Genomic DNA, 14039 nt, shown 5'->3' with positions numbered 1-14039 from the left:
CCACCTACCACTCTTATCATCAACTAGAGCTGGCCTCTGGCCCTTGAGTTTGCACTTGGGATAGAGACTTCCCCAGACAGACTTGGTTTAGCTTATCTTCTTGCTCCAAGACTCCAAATTGCCTTTCAGAGGAATTGTGTCCTCCTTCAACAGTCTTTGGGAAACCAATAGCAGTCCAAACACTTTGCCAACATCTTAAGAAGGCTAGTATGGACTCAACCTTGAGACAGGATTCATAGGAATTACCTTGCTTAATTTTTCATTTTATCCTTGTCACAACCGTGCTAGGTCAGCACACCTGCACCTGGCTCAGAAGAGGAAGGAGACTTGACCCAAATCACATTGGCCTGTCTCTGGATCTGATACTTGTGTTCTTTTCACTTTGCCACCTTGTTTTCCCCACATTAGGCTGCCTCCTGATATTCGAGCCCAGAGATGGAGAAGGTGCCTTCTAGGGACTTGCATTTAGTAGATGCTCAATAAATATTTGCTGACTGGAAATGACCTAGAAGGTGGAGGTCAGAGTCTCAGGGTTCCTATCAGCTACTGACTGACAGAATGGCTTAGTCATTTTAACTCTCTCAGTCTTTTTTTACTTATTTTTTAATTCATCTTGGGTACTAATCCCTTTCCTACATCCAATAACAACCACTATATCAATTAGTATGCTTTGGCCGCAAGTAAAATACCCAACCATCAGTAACAAAACAATAAAGATACTTAACTCTATCACATAACAAGAATCCCAGGAGTGGCATTTTAGGGTTAGTTCAGTGGCTCAGCCAGGATCTTCTGCCAATCACACCTCTCCACTGTTCTCAGTGGAATGGCCTTTTGTCCTTAGGCTTGTCACCGGTTAGTCACAAGATGACTGCCTTAGCTCTTGGTATCATATAATAGTATCCAAACTAAGAAACGGAGGAAAAAGGATCAAAGGAAAAGACCTCATCTTTTATATCTCTCTTGGAAACCCCTCGCAGACTTCACCTTACATGTGATAAGCCAGAACCGGGTCACACAGGGCTGGAGACAAATCACTGGCAAAGAGGAATGAGACTGTCAAAATGAGCTTAAGCCTTGCATGAGGTATGTCTTATTAGTCCCATTGCAGAGGTGATCATGTAAGGATCAGACAGAAGTAAGTGGCAAATCTGTGAGTCAAACTCTGGCCCATATGACTCCAAAGCTGCCCTAGTCGTTACTATTTGCTCAGAAGTTAGAGAAGCTCACTTTGGAAATCTTTTTCAAATAAGTACAAGAAAATGTTAAAATAAAGTTTGGGTGAAGGCACCAAAATACAATAAATATTGCATTTCAAAGGAGGTCTGAGACTACATAAAGAATTTACAAAGGAGTCATACATAAACATGTTACATGATGCTCATTCATGCTGATGGTATAAAAGAATAAGCGTATCAAAAATTAGGAAGATTTCTTTGGAATGAACTGTTCTGTGTGTCCTGTTGTACCTTGTTTTGCCTGCTCTCAAACCCAGGATGAGGAATTTTCTTCAGTGGAACCACTCAGAGAGCTTGATATATGTTTTCTGCAGTAAAAGAGACACAGTGAACTGATATTTGACATAAACTGAAAAACTCTAAAAAGTCAGTGTGGTAGATTGCAAAATATGACCACAAATTCCTCTCATCTTGATATTTAAGCTCTTTTACATTGTGATTTTGTCACTTCCTCCATCAAGACATGGTTTCTATTTCCTTACCCCTTGAATCTAGGCTGGCCTTGGACTTGCTTTGACCAATAAAATGTAAAACAGTGATGTTATGTGACTTAGAAGTCTAAGCCTTAAGAGGCTTTGCAACTTCTACTGTTGTCTCTTGAGGCAATGTACCGAGCCTACCACTTAGGAAGTCAATCTCACTTGCTGAAAGACACTGGCAGGTGGGTGAGGTGGGTTGAGAGAAAGAGAGACATCCCAGGCAGCAGCCAGCATCACCTGTTAGATGTACGAATGAGGCCATCTTGGGTCTTCTGGCCCAGCCAACCCTCCAGCTGAATGCAGCTCATGAGTAAACCCAGGCAAAACAGGCAAAGAAACCACCCAATCAACTCAAAACCATTAGAAATAATAAATCACGGTTATTTTGAACCACTGTATGAGTTGTTTGTTACACAGCAATAGATAACTGAAACAGCTGGCTAGCTAGTCCAAGGCAAAGAGAGTGTGCTTTGTACTATGTAATCTGCCTGCATTCCCAGGATTTGCTGAGGGAAAAGGAGGCATGCGTGTAAACATAAAAGGAAGGGAGCCTTTGATTTGATTTGAAACCACTTAAAAACTGCTTAAGAGGATCACACCTTAATCTGTGTGGAGTGATCCAGCAAAGAAAAAAGGTTAAAAAAAAAAAAAAAAAAGGAAAAAGAAAAGACAAAGAAAGATAAGAAAGGAGGGAGGGAAAGAAGGAGGGAGGACAGAAAAACATGGGCCAACTTGAGAAAAATGCATCACTCATACCACAAGATATGCCATCACATGTGCTCAGTGGCAGTTTCTGAAGAACTGACTGAAGAACGTCAGACCATCCTAAGTAGTACCAATCAAGTAAGAACTTTCCTGTCTCTCTTGCCCTTCCATGTCCCCTTAGTTCAATCCTGGCAGGATAAGAAATGGTAGTTATCAAGCTAGGAGGTGAAGAGAAATGCCAGATGTGGGAGAAGAGGGAGAAAGGCCACTGTGAGCAGACAGCCCAAAGCAAAGCCTAGCTGGGGAAAAGGGAAGATTGAGTTTTAAAACAAGTTCAAAGTTTTGATTATTACATGAAACCAGACACAGTGAATGACTCCATTGAGAATGCATTCTTTCACTTTAAAGGACCAAAATGTCATGGAACTGCACAAGTTTTCATCTGGGGCAGGAAAAGAATTTTCCCTAATTAAATACTTTTAAAGGGACAGTGGGAAAGAAAAGACTGCAGTTGGTTTTGCCTCATCCCTACTCAGACTCCTGTGTCCTGGGACCTCGCACGAAGTGACTTTAAAAGGGCCACCTGGTAAGCAGGTGAACGGCTGGCTGGCTGTTGCATTAGTGATGCGATGGATGGTTGCTGAGGAGGCTTCCCCTCCCTGCAGACAAATCCTTTGTTCCAGTGGCTAAAAGTCCACCATTAGAGAGCCAGTCACTTTTAGGCCTACTGTACCATCCTCATCAGTCCTGTTTTTAAAATACACAATCTAGGACGGTCAACAAATCAAGTCATGGATGCATTAGTGTAAATTCATAATAAAATACATTTTGGAGGACTGAAATAACCACCACAGGTGCTGGAGGCAGGGGAGGAACAGGGAGGAACAGTCAAACATCTCTGAAGACAAAGCCTACTGAACGATTCTGCCTGGGGTACACCCTATACTTCAGGCCAGTGGTTCTCAACTTTTCACAAGAATTACCTTGAGAGCTTGGAAAAAATGAAGATTTCAGAGCCTAGGCCCTAAAATTCTATTTCACTGGTTTGTTTTGGAGCCCAGGAATCTGAATTTTTACAAGCATTCAAGGTGATTCTGAGGTAGTGAGTTCATAGACCATATTTTAGAAATATTACCTTAATATGAATAGATAGGAATAGAAGACCATAGCTGCTCACAAAATTCTGGTATGGACTTCTCCACAAAGTATATTCTTGCAATGAATGAGATAATATGAGAAAATTTTCAAAACTCTTATAATGAAACATTCATCTATCATACTTCCTCAGTGCTAAATTGATTATTACACATACCATCAATTTGGAGGAAAACTGAAGAAAAACTGATACACTAACCCATTAGAAGCATACATCTATTAGAAAATGAATTGACAGAATCTTGAAAATGTAAAAAACTAAGAGTGAGAAAGGTATTTGCTAGACTGGACTTTAGTTAAAAATAAAAGACTTCTTATTTATATTCTAAGGTGAAAACGTCATTTTGTTAGCATAACTACCCATGAACCTCATTTTCATACTATTTTATCCCTTCATATATTCAACCAGCATTGAATGAGCACTTGTTATGGGGAACACTCTATTTTCCTAGAAACAAGAAGGGTTTCTAGAAGTCGTCCAAGCTTCAACTTCATGAACACAAGCTTCAGGTAAACCGTTCCAGTAAGACAGATATAGTCAGCCTGTTCTTAAAGGCTTTCAAGGTTCTTAAAAGCTTTCCATAACTTCCCATGGAGTAAGCACTCACTGCAGAGACTCTGAATGTTATTGTTACAGGATCTAATACTCAGGCTCATATACAATATAAAAACCAGGAAGAAGTAAAAAGACATCATAGAGAGCCACTTGCTACTTGCCATCATTCCCCAGAATTCCATCAACCTCCCACAATGAGCCAACTCTGATCAATTCCTAAGAAGCACCTCTAATATCCATATACAGAAAGAGCCACAGTTTGGCGGGAGTTACAAGAATTTTCTAAAACTTGAACACATTTTATCATACATCTTGTGGAATGTTTTCAGAAAACTGAAAACTAAGGCTTTTATAACAGATTGATTCACATCTCAGAAAGTGGAAAAGAAAGGAAGTCATTTTGTCAACTAGTATAAGAAGAAAAAACAGCAGATAAATCTCTCTAGGCAGAGAAATTGTTGGTCCTATGAATTTAAATTCATAGACTAAAAATCTGTCAGCCTTTTCCAGACTCTTTCACAGCATCATGCCTCCTCTATATCGTTTAAGCACTAATTGATTCATTTTATGTTTTATTGGATTTAAAGTCATTTTAGTCACTATTTTTAACTGTTTTCTCATTTATGTTCCTCCTCCCGCCATTTGCTTCAAGCTTCACATTAAATTATACATTCTCTCACATGTCTCATTATCTTACATTTTTTCTGTCATTCTGCAGCTGCTCTCCTACATTCCTGCCTCAGCTTTGTTTAGTGCCAAAGAGCTGTTTTTTCTAACACTTCAAAAACACATGGCATTTTTTATGGGCACAAGTATCTTCACTTCTGTCAAATAAAAAATTGATTCATAAAGAAAACATTTTAAGTATGTAGGTGTTTTGAAAGAAAATGAGTAACTCATTAAAAAACATAATAAGTATCTCTGAGGAAAGAATAAAACCATTGCCTGAAAACTGAACATAAATATCTTTGCTTTTAAGAATATTTGCATATGCATAGATTCCCCCAGTTACCTTTTCTTAGTTCATTTTTACCCTTCATGTGATTACTTTTTAGAGTATACTCATTTATAATATCCTGGACACCACACACAGAGCAGACAACTTTTGTCCTAAGGCTGTCCCTGCCTTATATAAAAAATGTTATACCGACCTCAGAGGGAATCTAAGTTCTACATCGTATTAGATAATCTTGGTGCCTTTCCCGTATCTCCTGAAACTTTGTTAGCAATCACATTTGAGGATAAGAGTCGCTTTGGTTTGACAATGACATTTGGCTTCACTGGTGAGTCCTGGAAAGAGAGTGGCTGCTTTCTAAGTCTAATTTACCATCTTTCTTCTCCCCATGTAAATATAAGTTGACAGGAACTTAGCCATTTTCACAAAGTATGGTAGGGTGGAGCAGAATGGTGCCCCACCCAGCTCTCCTCAGATCTCTTTCCACCATGTTTGTGCACCATTCCCTTTTGGGTATGTTTTCTCTTCCAGCAGCCAGCACTCACTCTTTTTAGGAAAACTGCCCTCAGTCCACTAGAGTCCCTTTGCATTCATGCCTGGGAGAAACCAGAAGTTCAGGGAACTGAGTAGAGAGGGAGCAGGGGAAACAAGGTGGCCCTTAACAAGTGACAGGGGTAGAAAAGCCAGCTCCCTTGCCTCATGTAATGACACTTCTGAGGCACAATTAACACTCCAGAGCTCCCTTGTGGGTAAGACTGATAGACATTCTACAGGACTTTGCCGAAGGGGAACCTTTGTTTTGCTTTCTACTCTTCCTGTCCTGCTTCCCATTCATTTACTGATCTTCCCTGTGACACCTCCTTTAAAAATCACTTGCATGGGGATCTTTGTCTCAGGGTCTGCTTCTTGGGAACTCAACCTAAGACAGCTGGTGAGGTCCTTGAAGTAAAGGTTTACAAATGGCAAAGATTTAAATCACTCAATCATAGAATTATAACATGTCCAAACCAAGAGGGTCTCCTGAGTATCAGAGAGGAGAGTTAACTGGCCCCAGTTCTCACAGCTAAGATTCAGCAGGGTGAGTCCAAGAACCCAGGCTTTCCGACTTAAAAGACCATTGTTCTTTCCACCGTTTGTGCTTTATTTCTGAGCTTCCTATCATGACTACTGGACTCTATATATACACAGTTAGAGTTGAAATCAGTTAATTCAAGATTGAAATTTTTATTTCCCATATATCTCATAGAAAGGCACAAATTTAAACTCAATTCCAAATTTAATCCAGGGTTTTATTCATAGTCTCTCTCTGTCTCTCTATCTCTCTCCCCTTCTCTCTCCTCTTCTCTATCCACATACATATACCACAACAAACAAGATCACTAAAGAAAGAATTCTGAATTGATTTAGAACACACCCACCCACAGAGAAACTTGTTTGCTTGCTGCATCAGTGCAAATGTCGATCAAAAAGGGCAACGCAGTCTCTCTTTTTCCGGTGTCAAACTGCCCTCTTTCCCAAGAAACCCCAAAGGATACAGGCAAACTTCCCTGGGTGCTCTCACAGCCAAAAGGGGAAATGAGTACATACGTAAGAATGAGCCTGACTAGAATTACTTACAAATAATAAAGGAACATGCAACACTTTCTCCCTCGTCACATCTTTCCAGAACATATGCCGAAACGGCATCTGCTTTTTTAATGTGATGTGAAGGGCACTGAAAAGTCAGCCTGGACCAAATTAGTATCCCTCCCCCAAAGATTTACCAACTGTCAGAACTTCTCAATATTGTAGTCACTCCTCTGGGTGAAGCACAATCTTTAGGGAGCCTCTGTTAAATATATAAATGAATTTCCTTGGAATAACAACAAATTGACTCAGTCTCAGCTCTTAATCCATTAGCAAGGATTTATTTCTCAGAGGAGGGCTCTGAAGAACACACAGCAACTCAAGTTTTGAAGAGAATGAGATGAGGAAAGTCCATCCAGGTACACCGTAGGACTCCTGAGGCTTCACAGCTAGAGTGAGCACTGTGATGAGGGCTGAGTGCACCAAGAGGACGCACTGAAGACACTGGGCACCCAGCAAGAGGGTGTGGGGAAAGGCTGCCCGGTTTCAAAGCTGCTACATGTGTGCTGCATGACCTTGGGCAAAGGAACTTAACTCTTTTAAACCTCCTCATCACAGTCTCCTTGTCTGAAGAATGCAAGATATCATGGCATCTACTTTATAGGGTAGTCATGAAGATGCCGTGCAGTTCTGCATACAGCACCCTTAGGCTAATGCCTGGCACAAAGTAAGGCTTCCCAATGTGTGAGCTACCAAAGAAGACATACAGATGGCCAACAGGTGCTAGAAAAGATGCTCAACATTGCTAATTATTAGAGAAATTCAAATCAAAACTACAATGAGGTACTGGTCAGAATGGCCATCGTTAAAAAGTCTACAAATAACAAATGCTGGAGTGGGTGTGGAAAAAAGGGAACCCTCCTACACTGTTGGTGAGAAGGTAAGTTAGTGCAGCCTCTGTGGAAAACAGTATGGAGGTTCCTCAGAAAACTAAAAGTAGAGTTGCCATATGATCCAGCAATCCCACTCCTGGACATGTATCTGGACAGAACTATAATTCAAAAAGACACACGTGCCCCTATGTTCATAGCAGCACTATTTATAATAGCCAAGATGTGGAAGCAACCGAAATGTCCATCGACAGATGAATGGATAAAGAAGACGTGGTACATATATACAATGGAATACTTCTCAGCCATAAAAAAGAATGAAATAATGCCCTTTGCAGCAACATGGATGGACCTGGAGATTATCATACTAAGTGAAGTAAGTCAGACAGAGAAAGACAAATACCATATGATATCACTTATATGTGGAATCTAAAATATGACACAAACAAATTATCTATGAAACAGAAACAGACTCACAGACATAGAAAACAGGCTTGTGGTTGCCAAGAGGGAGAGGGGGGTGGGAGAGAGATGGATTGGGAGTTTGGGGTTAGCAGATGCAAATTATTATACACAGAACGGATAAACAACAAGGTCCTACTGTATAGCACAGGGAACTATATTCAATATCCTGTAATAAACCATAATGGAAAAGAATATAAAAAAGAATGTGTATGTATGTATAACTGAGTCACTTTGCTGTACAGCGAAAATTAACACAACACTGTAAATCAACTATACTTCAATTTAAAAAAAGAAAGAAATGAAAAAAAAAATGAAAAGTATCTGGGTAAATCTAATGTTAACATAACATTAATAGTAATAACAATAACACTGTCACTGTTACTAACATTACTATTAACAATAATAGTAAAAAGAGTGTAACATAGAAGTCAGTAGAAAGGAAAAAATGGGAAAAAAAATGCTTAATCAAAAAGAAAGGGGGAAAAACAGGAAACAGAATAGAAAGGCAAATAGAACACAAATATATTATGGTACATGTAGACCCAAACATATTAATAAGTACATTAAATTTTAAAAGTGCTCTAAATTTTTTAAAATGTGTGAGCTATTTTTATTGCTGTTGATATTACTAACCTAACTATTTGGGAATAAAACAATGAAAGGGATGAAGATGCTTTTAGAACAAATTTCAATGATCACAATTTTGGTTAAGTCTGCCCAGTACTTGACCACAAAACAGGAAGAAAAGGCCAAAACAAGACAATTAGACAGAAAACTAAGCAACTAGCATACCAAAATATTCAAACACATTATCAGAATAAAGTGCTATAGTCTTGTTTCTTCTCTCTTTTCCCCTTTGCCTCTCTTTTTTTCAATCTTCCTATATTTTCTTTTATTCATAAAATGTCCCTTTGTTTTGCTTTGAAGTATAGGTGATATATGTGTAAGTCAGAGATGTAAGACTATCTATTAAATTGTTGGGTTTTCTACCAGCTTTCAAAAATTGTATTTATTCATTCATGGATTCAACAAATCATGTGTGAGTCCTCCTCTGTGCTGGGGCACTGTGTTGGGGTCTGGGAGACGGTGCTAAATACAGCAGATGAATATCTACATATGCAGCAGGTACATTTTAGGTTACAGCTCCTGAGGAGTAACCCCCTCTTCAAGCTCATTCCTTTCTTCCCAAAGGAAACTTGATGGATTTTACAAGAGATAAAATCCCCTCTTGGACTAGAGGTTCTAAAGTTAAACCTGGAGCAAGTGGAGTGATAGGCATGCTTGCTCCTGGATGGAATTCCAAAGCTGGAACTGGCTCCTGAAAGGTCCATTAAAGATTCGAGAATTCCAAGTTTTCATTCTTCTTCAGTTATGCCTCTGGGTTTAAGAGGTATTAATAGAGTAGCTTTTGGAAGTCAAACAAGGGAATTCTGAAATACAGAAATAAGTCAGGCCAAAGAGGAAGACATAAGAATACTAAACTCTGAAGCTTGTAAAAGAAGCCTGTTGAATTTTAATCGTCTTCACTAGAATGTTTGTAATTGTTGATCTTGTATGGAATCTAATAGTTCTAACGAAAAATGTGTTAGGCCTTGGGTCCAAGGATATCATCATTATAAGTACATAAGTGCCTAGGACAATATAATTCCCCCTACGGTGCTGCTGCTGTGGCCTTTGATCCATGATGTATTACTTACTTATTTATTGATTTATAAAAATGAGCTGTCAAGCTTTCCCTAAGAAGTCCAAGGGCACATGAACAAAATGTAGGAAATATACAACCACAAAAAATAAACCACGAATTATAAACCAGATCCCCTAAGGTCCAGGGCACTCTGCCTAGGTGAGTAGGATAAATCAAAAATACACTTTTTAGACACAACCTGAATGTCAACAAACAAGAACTCTGTACAACCCAAAGAAGGAAGTTATATAATAAGAGCTTATATGAGACATAATATACATTGGCAAAACCTTAATCTAAACACTATGAATTTATTTACATTTGGCCCTTCTTCAGAGACGGGTCTGAGACTCTCACTAGAAAGTATGAAGAGTATGATATCTTAAACACCAGCAACTCCAGAGGTCATGTACTTGGCTTTCAGCATTTAGTATTATTTTAAGCCAATTAAAATAATTTGGTTTCACAGTGGAAAGATTCCATTAAATAATAGCTTTGTTCACTATGAGTGTGTGTTGTGTGGTTCTTTACTGAGTAGGAAAGAACTGGAGAAACATAGAAGGTAGAGATTTAATTCAGGGCAAGGACAGGGAGACTTGTCTGAAATTATCTCTGCTCAATGAACACAGAATGGAAATCGGGTGAAATGAGTCTGTATCATCAGCCATTTCTATTGACATAGGTCAAAAGATGAATATTTACTGTTATTAATTTTTCTCTATGACCTGAAACTTTAGAACATGGAACTTCTTTTTTTAACACTAATTTTCAATCAGTATTTAAGCACTTAGTGCCAAAAAAAAGTTACATGTATATTGTTCTTCACCCTTCCTTTTTAACTCCAGCTGAAACAGAAGGGATTTCATGATTTCCCTAAAAATGACTCTATGTCATTCTGCTAACGATAGTCCCTTGTCTAAAAGCCCGTGATCTGTTAAATCTGGTCTGTCACAGACAGCCAATTCAGATTGGCTGAATAGGCCAAAAAAAATCAACTTGGGTCCAGAATGATTCCATTTAACTGTTGGCACAGAATAATTTACCAGATAATTCCTACACTCCCCACTTAAATTTGGCTGTATAGTTCAATGTTTTTGACAAAAATACCAGAGTCTGCAAACAGTGATTGAATACCCCAAATTTTCTGCAATCTGATCGCTTTAAAGGTTCAGAGATAAGTTAGGATTATAGCCCAGTGGACTAAGGCAGTAATCTGCTAACCCACATTCGGGGTTGAATTGAACTTTGAATGTAGCACCGTTGCTATGTCACTAAGGAGGCCTCCCTAAAAAGTGAGGGCACATCAGGATGATTCAGCTTCTTACTAGCCCCACTTTTTCTGTCGTTCCTATAGCCTCACAGCTCTTGAAAGACCCAGCATCTTTTGTCATTACTCTTCACTAGATGCATGCCCATGGGCACTTTTTCCTGCTCAGCTTATAAAACACAAAGCCACTAAAGTCTATAGCACCATCAAAAACGACTCTGTTCAAGAGATGACAACAATTCAAAGCAGGGGAGCAGCAAAGGAGGTGATGAGAAGTTGTAGGCTTCTAGATCTATTATAAAAGATAGGTGGCAGAACTCTGAAGGAGGTCAAAAACAGAAATGTGGACGTCAGTTAAGGGATGTTCACAATCACACAGAAGTGAGCCACTCCCTATCTAAAATATAGCAATGGCAAGTGGGATAAAGAAAGCAGGACAGAGTTAAAAGTTATTAGGAAATTAGAGGACATAGATAAAAGTTTGGCTAAAGGGACAAGAATGAGGAGAGAATCAGACTGATGTCTGTCCAAATGATGCTAAATTACTCAAATGTCATACAGTTATTTCAACTATCAACTAAAAAAATATTTCTTGAGCATCTACTACAGGCAAAGCAGTATGCAAACACTGGGGATACAGACAAGAATAAGCCTGTTTTCTTGGGATTTATCATTCAGTGTGAGAGGGAAAAGAAAGAGAGACGTTGGAGAAACCTTTGCTGAGGAGGTGATATTTGAACGGACTGGAGAAATCCTCCTAACTCTTAGTCAGACTGAAAGGGAACAGGCAGTGGTGGGGTGTTCAGGCAGGATCATCGAGGTCCTTGTGTTTCCAGTTAAGGAGTTTTGATTTTTATCTTAAAAACAAAGGGGTGCCATTGACTGCTCATATGGAACAAGACTGCAAATTCAAGCCTCATCACCTCTCCAGGTATTGGTTTGATTATGGGAAAAATAAATAGTTAGGCCTGGGCATCTTTAAGATTCCCTTCCAGTTTTTAAACTCTCTGATTCTTCGGTAATAAACATGAAGCTTTGGAATAAGGTAAACTGTTGACAGGGATAACTCAGAAATTAAAACCAATTTAATGGAAATCTGTGCATCATCAGTTATATTAATGAGTTTGATGACCCTCTTCCCCTCTGTTTTTTCTGTCATAGGTGGATACAGTGATGCCCAGTAAGTTCAGACAAATTTGTAACACACTTTACTGTAACTTTCTCATCTTTTTCATTTTCTCAAGTATGAAAGAGTACCATGTTCACATTTCCTAAGTTCAGCTACCAAATTTTTTATTATGCAAATTAAGACCATATAAAAGCCATCTGAATGAATAAATTTCTCATTACAACCTCAATAAAACAACCTTTGTGGGAAAAAAAAATAAAAAGACTCTGTTACATCCTCCATGTGCTATTCAGCTAAAATGCTCTTACCCACTCCCCAGTTGAGATGCTGATAGAGCTTTGCCCACTGCTCTTTTTCTGCCTCAGGAGAGGAAAAAGCTAATCCCCAAAGTTATGCAGTTTTACGCTTAATTCATTAGTTGACTCCAGTATGGAGTCATTACCTCCAAAGGAGGAAAGCAGTCCAAGTCCTCTCTGCGTGGACCGGCTGATTCATGCACACACGCTCAGCTTTTGCTCTAACCTTCCCTATGGCTATTCTATTGCCGTCACTGTGCCTATTCCCTAAATTACTAACTTAGCAGAAGAGTAGAAGGCTATTCAAGTGTACCCATCTTAATATTTCATCCCCTCAGAGAGAAAATCCTAACTCTCTATATTCCTCAAACAATCCTCTCCTCGCAGTTCCTGTTTTTCCACCTGCCTAAGATGAATGTACATATAACTCTGAGACATATATTGTGACCTTCACATCACTATCCCCCAAAGGGCAGTCACATTCACAAAGACCTATTACCATCAAGTACACACACTTTGTGTCTTCTCAACACCCATGTATCAGTCAGGGATCCCGCAAGAAACAGATGGTACAATCAAATGACTAATTAAAAAAAGTATAATGATGCAACAATTTACAAAACTGTGGGTGAGATTAAGTTACCAATGAGGGATGGTGAAACATGCAAGGACTAGCTACTAGAAAGCTTTTACTCCCTCTACACTAAATGAGACAAAAAGATGATCATGTAACCCAGTGAGAACCAGAGCCATAAGAGCAGTGCCAACTAACTAAAAATAGCTGTGACTACAGGTAAAGGAGAAGCAGAGAAAATAAAATTCCATCTTTCCTTATCTCGTGTCTGCTAATCTCCAGCACTGCTGAACCCAAACGGAAACCACAAGGCATGAGAGCTTAGGTGGTACAGCCCATAACGAGGTCCAGCTCTTGAGAAACAAAGCTGGGCAGAGAAGGGCAAAGAATGAATTTGGAGAGGTAAATGAAGAGTTATCAGTGTTTCCTATCAGAAGGCCCTTACTGGAAGATGAATATCCTCTGGGCCAGAAAAGTAAGACTTATCAAGTTTTAGGGTCTCAAGAGCTGGGGACAGGGCAAGAGGAAATCCCACCCCATGTGACTGAGATTGAAAAGAGCCCGAGGAATGAGTTTCAACCACAAAGGGAGACAGAGCTGGGAAAAGCACAATTAGCTGATATGTCCAAGAATAGCAGATAGGTCAAAACTGGGAGATAAGTCAAGGATCGAGGGCAAGCTGAAATAGGGCAAAGTTAAAAGCAAGATGACTTTGGCAATTTGTGCCTAAAGGACTGTCATGTCTATGGCTTATCTGGTATCAAAAGATACCAGAAGGAAAAAGCAAAGATTAGTATGAAACTAGGAGCAGAGCAGAACACCTAGCACAGAAAAGAGTTAGCCAAAGAGCCAAAGATCAAGATATCACTTACTGTACAACATGCTTCCTTCAGTGATCAATCAGAAAACCCAAAAATAAAGGAGGCAAGGCCATGGAATGAATGGCAATAGAGTACTGATGTGTTATGAGCTGACTTTGTCTCTTTAAAGTGTGCCAGAACATAAAAAGCCAGTGCACTAAAAGATGTCATGTAACCTGGCAGATTCTTCTAATCTAGAAACCTCCTCATCCATTCTGAT

At 39.3% G+C, this 14039-nt stretch overlaps 1 long non-coding RNA gene across 5 annotated transcripts in view; it reads right to left on the bottom strand.

Moving 5' to 3' along the window:
- LOC309657934 overlaps positions 1-14039 on the bottom strand; it is a 138853-nt gene that overhangs the window by 112427 nt on the left and 12387 nt on the right. The window lies entirely within an intron of this gene.

This window comes from Balaenoptera physalus (genome assembly GCF_965194825.1).
Source record: "Balaenoptera physalus genome assembly, chromosome: 3".
Taxonomy (NCBI): Eukaryota; Metazoa; Chordata; class Mammalia; order Artiodactyla; family Balaenopteridae; genus Balaenoptera; species Balaenoptera physalus.
The sequence above is the reverse complement of the archived record's forward strand: the minus strand, read 5'-3'. Positions and strand labels throughout refer to the sequence as shown.